This window comes from Phyllostomus hastatus, unplaced genomic scaffold (assembly GCF_019186645.2).
Source record: "Phyllostomus hastatus isolate PE091 unplaced genomic scaffold, TTU_PhHast_1.1 phas_scaffold_78, whole genome shotgun sequence".
Lineage (NCBI taxonomy): Eukaryota > Metazoa > Chordata > Mammalia > Chiroptera > Phyllostomidae > Phyllostomus > Phyllostomus hastatus.
In genome coordinates this window covers 6,280,905-6,288,198 of record NW_025334041.1, presented here as the reverse complement: position 1 = coordinate 6,288,198, position 7,294 = coordinate 6,280,905, and positions in this window count along the sequence as shown.

Sequence of the window (7,294 nt, the reverse complement as noted above, 5' to 3'; positions counted from 1 at the left end):
GGGCCAGGCTCACAGAAAAAGAGAAGCGGGGACTACAACTCCCGGAGTGCACAGCGCCGGGGCAGTCTCCCCGACCTACGCACTTTGACTGATAATCGACTCTCGTTTGTGCGCTGTTCCGGTGGGCTCAACTGGGCAGTACCTTCGCGAGAGAGAGGTGGTGTGGTAGGAAGCTCGGCCCCAGCTGCGAACTGCAAAGCCGGTCTCCGCCGCCGTTTACTTAACTTCGAAGATGCGCAGAAGCCCAAACAACTTGACGTCGAGCTGGTGATGAAGAACGCCTTCATTAGTAGAGGAAGCTCAAGTACATTTACCATTTGAGTACCCCACCATAATATCCTTAATACTAAAATACACATTTTTACTGATGGCTGTGTAACTAATCGGGTTCACCGTTGCTTTTCAGTTGATTATTCCGTGGGAAACGTAGAGAAAAGGAAGTGAAAGCCATCTCAGGAAGCTTCCAGTCTAGAAGGAGCTCACGACACAGCGTTGGTGCTGTCAGGTTCAAAGCCACGTTTTCTCTTTACCCTGCCTCGGGGTTGAGATAGTAATGCAGGAGAGGGGCCCAAGAGCGAACCATCTCGGCTCGGGGCTCGAGTCTTCCCTCCCCAGGCGCTCAGAAATAGCTGGCATGTTCTTTTGAAGTCAGGAACGAAGAAAGCGGGAATTATCTCAGCATACTACACTCTGAGAATGACAGAGAGCATGTGAGAATCTGTATCTTTCATCCATTAGGAGGCAACAGTGGAAATTTAACTATCACAAGTAGTGGATTAGCCCACAACTTATTCTGTCAGAAAAATCTTGGGAATACTGTCTTCAAAATATGTATATTTGGAATCCAGCCACTTCTCATTGTCTCCATTCCGGTTCAACCCAGCCCCATTCTTTGTTTGGATTATAGCTAGAGCCTCCTGCATCAACTATGATTCACCCCATGGCCTTTGCCAGTCGGGATTTGCCCTGCATGGAGCTTTGTTGTGGGGGGCTGGTGGGACAGGAGCCCCTTCACTTCTTTCAGACTTAAGCCAAATGTCACGTCTCTCTCAGTGAGGCCTTTCCTGGCCACTCAGTTTAAAGTGCCACTCCTTGCTCAGATTTCCTGTCCCCTTCTCTGCTTCATTTTTTCCCCCTTAACACTTAACTTCATCTAATTTATTATATATTTTGCTGATTTGTCTTATTGTCCCCTAGAATAAAATCCCTCCAGGTGCAATGATTTTGTGTGTTCACTGCTATATTTTCAGCAACTAGAATACTGCCTGGCACACCGTAGGTACTCAGTAAATTATTTGTAAGTCAACACATAAGTAGACAACTGAAAGGATGCATTTTCAATGATAACTCAGAGAAAATGAAATGATATAAAATGGGTGTGTAAAGAAAAACTCTTCAGGTTAAAGTGCCTGATATAGTAATGAGCAATGAATCCTTTGCATTCATAAGAACAGTTATTCTTGCAACCTGTCCTAAGGAAAAAGGCTGTGAATGTACCTTGCATTCCAAGCTTCTTTATATGCCTCCCTTAGCTTCCTTATACACCTCCAACTCAGAAACCCATTTTCCAAGTTTGCTATAAATGCATCTATTACTCCTGCACATTGCTAGTTTTTAAAGTCAAAGTTTCTCAAAAAAAAAGCAAAGACTCCTAATTTTTTTCTGAGCCATATGTCAGCATCTATATAAAAAATGTACTCTGAATGCTTTTACTAGAGCATGCTTAATCAGACTGTCCATTTTCATTATATTTTGAAGAAACCAAGATGTATTATTTTATTCATTCCTTTTATTTATATACAAAGCACTGGGATTTGTACTTTTAGAGTACATAAAAGACACAATAGTTATTCTCAAGACTAGTAAAGGAAGTTTTATGGTTTTATACACATACACAACGATGTATACCTCCTTCAACATTCATTAAACTCAAGAATTCCAAACATAAACCATCTGATGCCCCTGTCGTTAGCCCACCTAGAATATTATTTCCTTCTTTACTTCAAAATTATTTTTATGTTCACCCTACCAACATTTTCTTGTGGGTCGCTTTGATTTCTACATATCTTTACTGATAAGTATTATATAAAGTTGTATATCCATTTAATGAAAGCATTTTAAAAAGATATTTTTTCCTGTACCATTTGGCAGTGAAGTACTCTTGCTAAAAAAAAATTAGTGAATACAAAGGGTTGATCTAATTTCTTACAAAACTAGTACTGTTATCAACTCCTTTTACCGTTCCCGCCTATGCAATTATTTATCCTCGTCAAGCTCCGTGCATCTGCTCTGTTAATTACTGATTCGTGCTATGCCTGCTTAGTATTTCCATTAGCACAGCAGCTGCAGCTGCCCACTTGGCTGCTTTTGAGTCTGCATTGTGTCTGCCTACTCGCCAGAACAATGAACAATTCCATCTTTCTGAGAAACTTTCCCTTATACCTGTTTCCATATAAACCATTAATACCAAGTCAAAAGAATTAATGCGATGATCTGTTTTCAAAGCACCGATTGCAAAATAAAGTTAAAAACTTATTAAAAATGACTTTCATAAGTGATGTTTAAGGATGCACCTTCTTCCCTCTTCAAAGTTTTTCTAAACTCAAGTTCTGATAATAACCAAGAATACCTTATAGGTATCCTACTGCAACATAGCACTTCCCTTTCCTGGTCAGTTTTAGGTGCACTACCGACACTACACTGCGGATGATTTTGGTTTCTGAATACCTTTAATGATGCTTTCCATTCAGTTTAAATACAAAAATAACGGGAAAATGGTTACTTTGATAGAAATATTATTGTTTTACGTGTGGTTGGGTTTTTATATTATGAATAAACAGCTTAAAGTTTTCTTATTTTATCAGTAACTTTGTTTAGTTAACTCAGGTGTTAATCTGTATATTTCATGTACATGTTGTCATGGCAAACTATCCATAGTCAATGGAGTTTTGGAGTAATACAAATGTGGTCCAAACATCTCCGTAATAAGAGAGGATTTTAATTTATTTTTTTAGAAAAAAAAAGACCAACATCCTCCTTTTGAAAGACTTAGAACACATTTGATCATTTACTGTCAACCGGGGTGGGGGCGGGGTGGGTAAAAAGACCAGGAAAGAGGAAGAGAGCGATGATGAAGGCCGGAGAAGCTGCTGCTGAGCTCGCCAGTGCCGGTGGGGAGACAACCACTGTGAGATTTCACGCCCTACCGCAAAAGTTCAAGTTGCTGAGAACCAATCAAGCACATCATTTGCTGGAAACAGCACAAGTTCAATTTCTTAAGGAGAAGTTAGCTTAGTTACTTAAAAAATTAGAACAGTAAAATACTATTTATTTACTTTTAAATTTCAGCTGAGAATTGAAAAGAATGGGGGGAGGAGAAGCTTCAAGAGAAGACTTTCTTTCCTGTTCTGTTGGAATCAGTTTATAACATTCTACTCCATTGGAAATATATGCATTGAGGCAAGTTTATCCGGAGCCTGCTGCTACACAAGAACAGACTCTAGTTGCCACCCTCAGGCTCTCATTAACAGGAGCCTTGGGCAAGTTGGCAACAATGTTCCTTCACTTAGATAAAAATCCAGGGAACAGTTGGTTTTGAGGCTTTAAAAAAAAATTGTCCTTGAAGCTGGAGGGCTTTCAGGGTGTCTGTACTGAGAATGGAAGTTTTCAGTGTGTCTTTTCCAGGAGGATGAAAGCATTAAGAGGAAGCCCAGTAAGAGAATGCTTTCTGAGACCACCTCCGCCTTTGTGCACTTTGGTCAGAACGGCACAAAAATCCTGGGACACGCTGATATTTTTTATTTTGTTTATTTATTTATTGGAGAGAGGGGAAGGGAGAGAGAAAGAAGGGGAGAGAAATGTGAATTGAATTGGTTGCCTCTCATCCTCGCCCCGCCCAGGGGCTGAACTGCGACCCAGACATGTGCACTGACCGGGAATCAGCTGGCGACCTTTTGCTTTGCAGGACAATGCCCAAGTGACTAAGCCACAGCAGTCAGGGCGACACTGATCTTTAAAAAATAGGACATTTTGTTGTAAATGATTGGAAGTGGACAGGTATTTTTGAATCAGACAAAAACTAAACTACTACCCATCTTCATAATATTTGGAAGAAAACAAGACGCACATCAATTACCCCACAGATATTTGTTCAGTGCCTACTACGTGCAAGACAAACCATGATGACAAAGGCACAGCCCTGTGCTCGGGAGCTACCGATGGTGCACGCACACCTGTGCGGACGTGAGGGACGTGCACAGGACCAGTGCTTGGCACACGGCAGGGGTGCCCCGGTGAGTAAGTCCGATGGTCCTTCTGGAATGTACGTGATGGTGGGAGACGCAGACAGAAACCCGCTGAACAGGTGATGTAACTGCAGATACAGACAAGTGCGACGAAGTGCAGTACCTCAGGGCACTATGCCAGGTGGAGACCTGGGTAAGACGGGGTCAGGAAGGGCCTCTCTGAGGACCAGTCACTTTTGAGCTGAGTGTTGAAGGGTAAGCGTCAGCCCCAGGCGATTCGGGGGCAAAAGCATCGTGGGTCTCGGGAACTGCACAGCCGAAGCCCTGCGAGGGGAACGGTCTTGCCGTGCCCCTGGGGCTGACCCTTGAAGGCCAGCACTGGAGTCCAGAGCGCTGGGGAAAAGAGGCAGGAGAGAGGTCTCGGAGGCAGGCAGGGGCCAGAGTAAGGAGTTTGGATTTCAGTCTAAGAGCCACCAGAGCCACTGGTGGATTTTAAACAGGGCAGTGACATAACATGGCTTTATTATTTTTTTTTTTAAGGTTGCATTGGCTGCTCTGAGGACAATGCATAAGAGGGTGGAGTGGCATCAGGGAAACCAGACAGGAGATGGTTGCAGTGGGCCACGGGATGATGGCTTGGAGAGAAAGGAAGCTGTGGGAGGGAGAGAGGGAGGAGGCTCAGGGTAGATCTGGAGGCAGCACTGGCCAGTAGGCTGGGTATGCGGATAGAGCAGGGGGAGAGGAAGAAGGATTTTAACGTGACCCCTAGGTGTGCGGGTCGAGCTACTGCGTGGCTAGTGGTGCCGTTTACGGAAAGGGAGAAGGCTGGAGAAGAACAGGGCTGGTGGGGAAACTCTTCTTCGGAAATGTCAGGTTCAATGTGCTGGCTAGAGCCCAAGTCAAGATTTCAAACAGGAGTTTGGATACTAGAGTTTGGAGCTCGGGGAGGAGATCGTGGAAGGAATCAAGTTGGGAGCCATCCGTAGGCGGATGGTATTTGACGTCCACAGGACCGAAGAGACCACCTGGGAATGTGTGTGCAGGTAGACGGGGGTGGAATTTAGAGTGTTAGTCAGTTAGGGGTCAAGCACGGGAAGAGGGGCCCACAGAGTTTTATACACACACACAGCAATGTGTACCAAACTATATAACTATAGTGTGAGTGTGTGTATATATGTGTATATATATGTAGCCTTTTCTCTGAACTGTTTCAGAGTTGCAAACAGGATGACTCTTTATTACACTTAAATACTTCACAGTATGTATGTACAGGGTGGGGCAAAAGCAGGTTACAGTTGTTTGTATGTAAAATAATACCTTAATAAATAATAACACGAAAATAAACTCTGTGTGTCATGTATTTGCAACTGTAAACCTACTTTTGCCACACCCTGTACATATGTAAATATGTGTACATGTATGTATGTGTCTGTGGAGAGAGAGAAGGAGAGAGAATATAACACATTTAGTAAAAGGTTAATATATTGGGAATTTGGTTGAAGGGCATCCTGGCATTCTTTGTTCTACATTTTTCTCTCGCTCTAGTTGTATGTAACTTTTGCAACTTTAAGTCTGAAATAATATTAAAATAAACGGATGCAAAATAAATGGACACCTTGAGTCCTAAGGTGGAAAAGGCCTTCACTATGGACTAGGGGGGAGACCTTATAGGACGTGATACACAGCTGGACTCATGTCTGGATGTCCAAAGGTTGGTCAGGCATCTGGGAGCGGGGCAGGGCGAGCAAACCACGGATGTAGCAGGGCAGGGAGTGGCCCAGTTCTGTTCCCTGAACGTTCTCCTTGGCATTGAACGCTGAGCAAAGTGGGCAGAAAAGCCGTTGGCACAGAGCACAGGGGTGGAGTGGGAAACTGAAAGGGAATCTGATAGGGATTTAAGTGGATAAGAATGAAAGGATTCTGCCCTGGCTGGTGTAGCTCAGTGGATTGAGTGTGGGCTGCGAACCAAAGCATCGCAGGTTCGATTCCCAGTCAGGGCACATGCCTGGGTTGCAGGCCACGGCCCCCAGCAACCGCACATTGATGTTTCTCTCTCTCTCTCTCTCTCTCTCTCTCTCTCTCTCTCTCTCTCCCCCCCTCCCTTCCCTCTCTAAAAATAAATACATAAAATCTTTAAAAAAAAATCTGAGCAACATTAAAGGTCTGGTTAGTTGGGATACATCTGCAGTGGCATTGGCTCAATGCTCAGCAGGCCGGGAAAAACAGAACAAGTAAAAGGCTGGGGACTGACAGATTAAAGGCAGCAAGAAGGAGAAGGGGGCCAATAGAACGGTATTGAAATGATTCCCTTTGGGGTGTGGCTGAGTAGGGAGCAGGTGAGGCAGAAAGCAGGCTGGGGACTGTTTGGGGGAGGGGAAGGCCTGGAAGGGCCAAAGACAGGTTCTGGAAATCTTAATCACCATATTCTTGTACCCTCATCTACTATTTCAAGGGGCTGAGTTGGGTGATCCCTGCCAGCTCTTACTGGTTTTGTTTTTTCTTAATTCCCTTTCCTCATGGCTTCCTTTTCGGACTGATGGGAACTACTTAGCACGTAGCCCCACGGAAAGGGCAAGGTGGGAGGTCAGAACAAATGTGTGGCCGTGGCTACAAAGCACAAGCTATAAGGTCTAGTATTTGACCGAAGTTTGGGAAAGGACAGAGGACTGAAGGTTAGGGTAGGGGTGGTCACGGGTGCAGCAGGAGTGGGCAGCCGTGGGGAAAAGGATTTGAGGTGACAAGCGGGAGGCCAGTTTGGAGGTTTGAAATCTTGGAGACGGGGCACTTCCCAAGTGTGGCCATTCGTGCGGTGGAGAGAGGAGGCCAGTATGGTCGGAGGGCTTGAGGAACGGTGAGGTTGGGGAATAGGAGGCTGTGGTCACTGAGAATGCAACAGCGGGTACTTCTTGAGGGCCTATTCCACGCCAGGTGTGACCGGTGCTGAAAGGCTGGGGTGGGGTCAGGCTCTGAGAAGCAGGTAAGAGGAGAGTGATCGGGGCGTCCCGGGGCCAAAACCTGGAAGGGTTAACGAGAGAGGAGAAAAACCATGG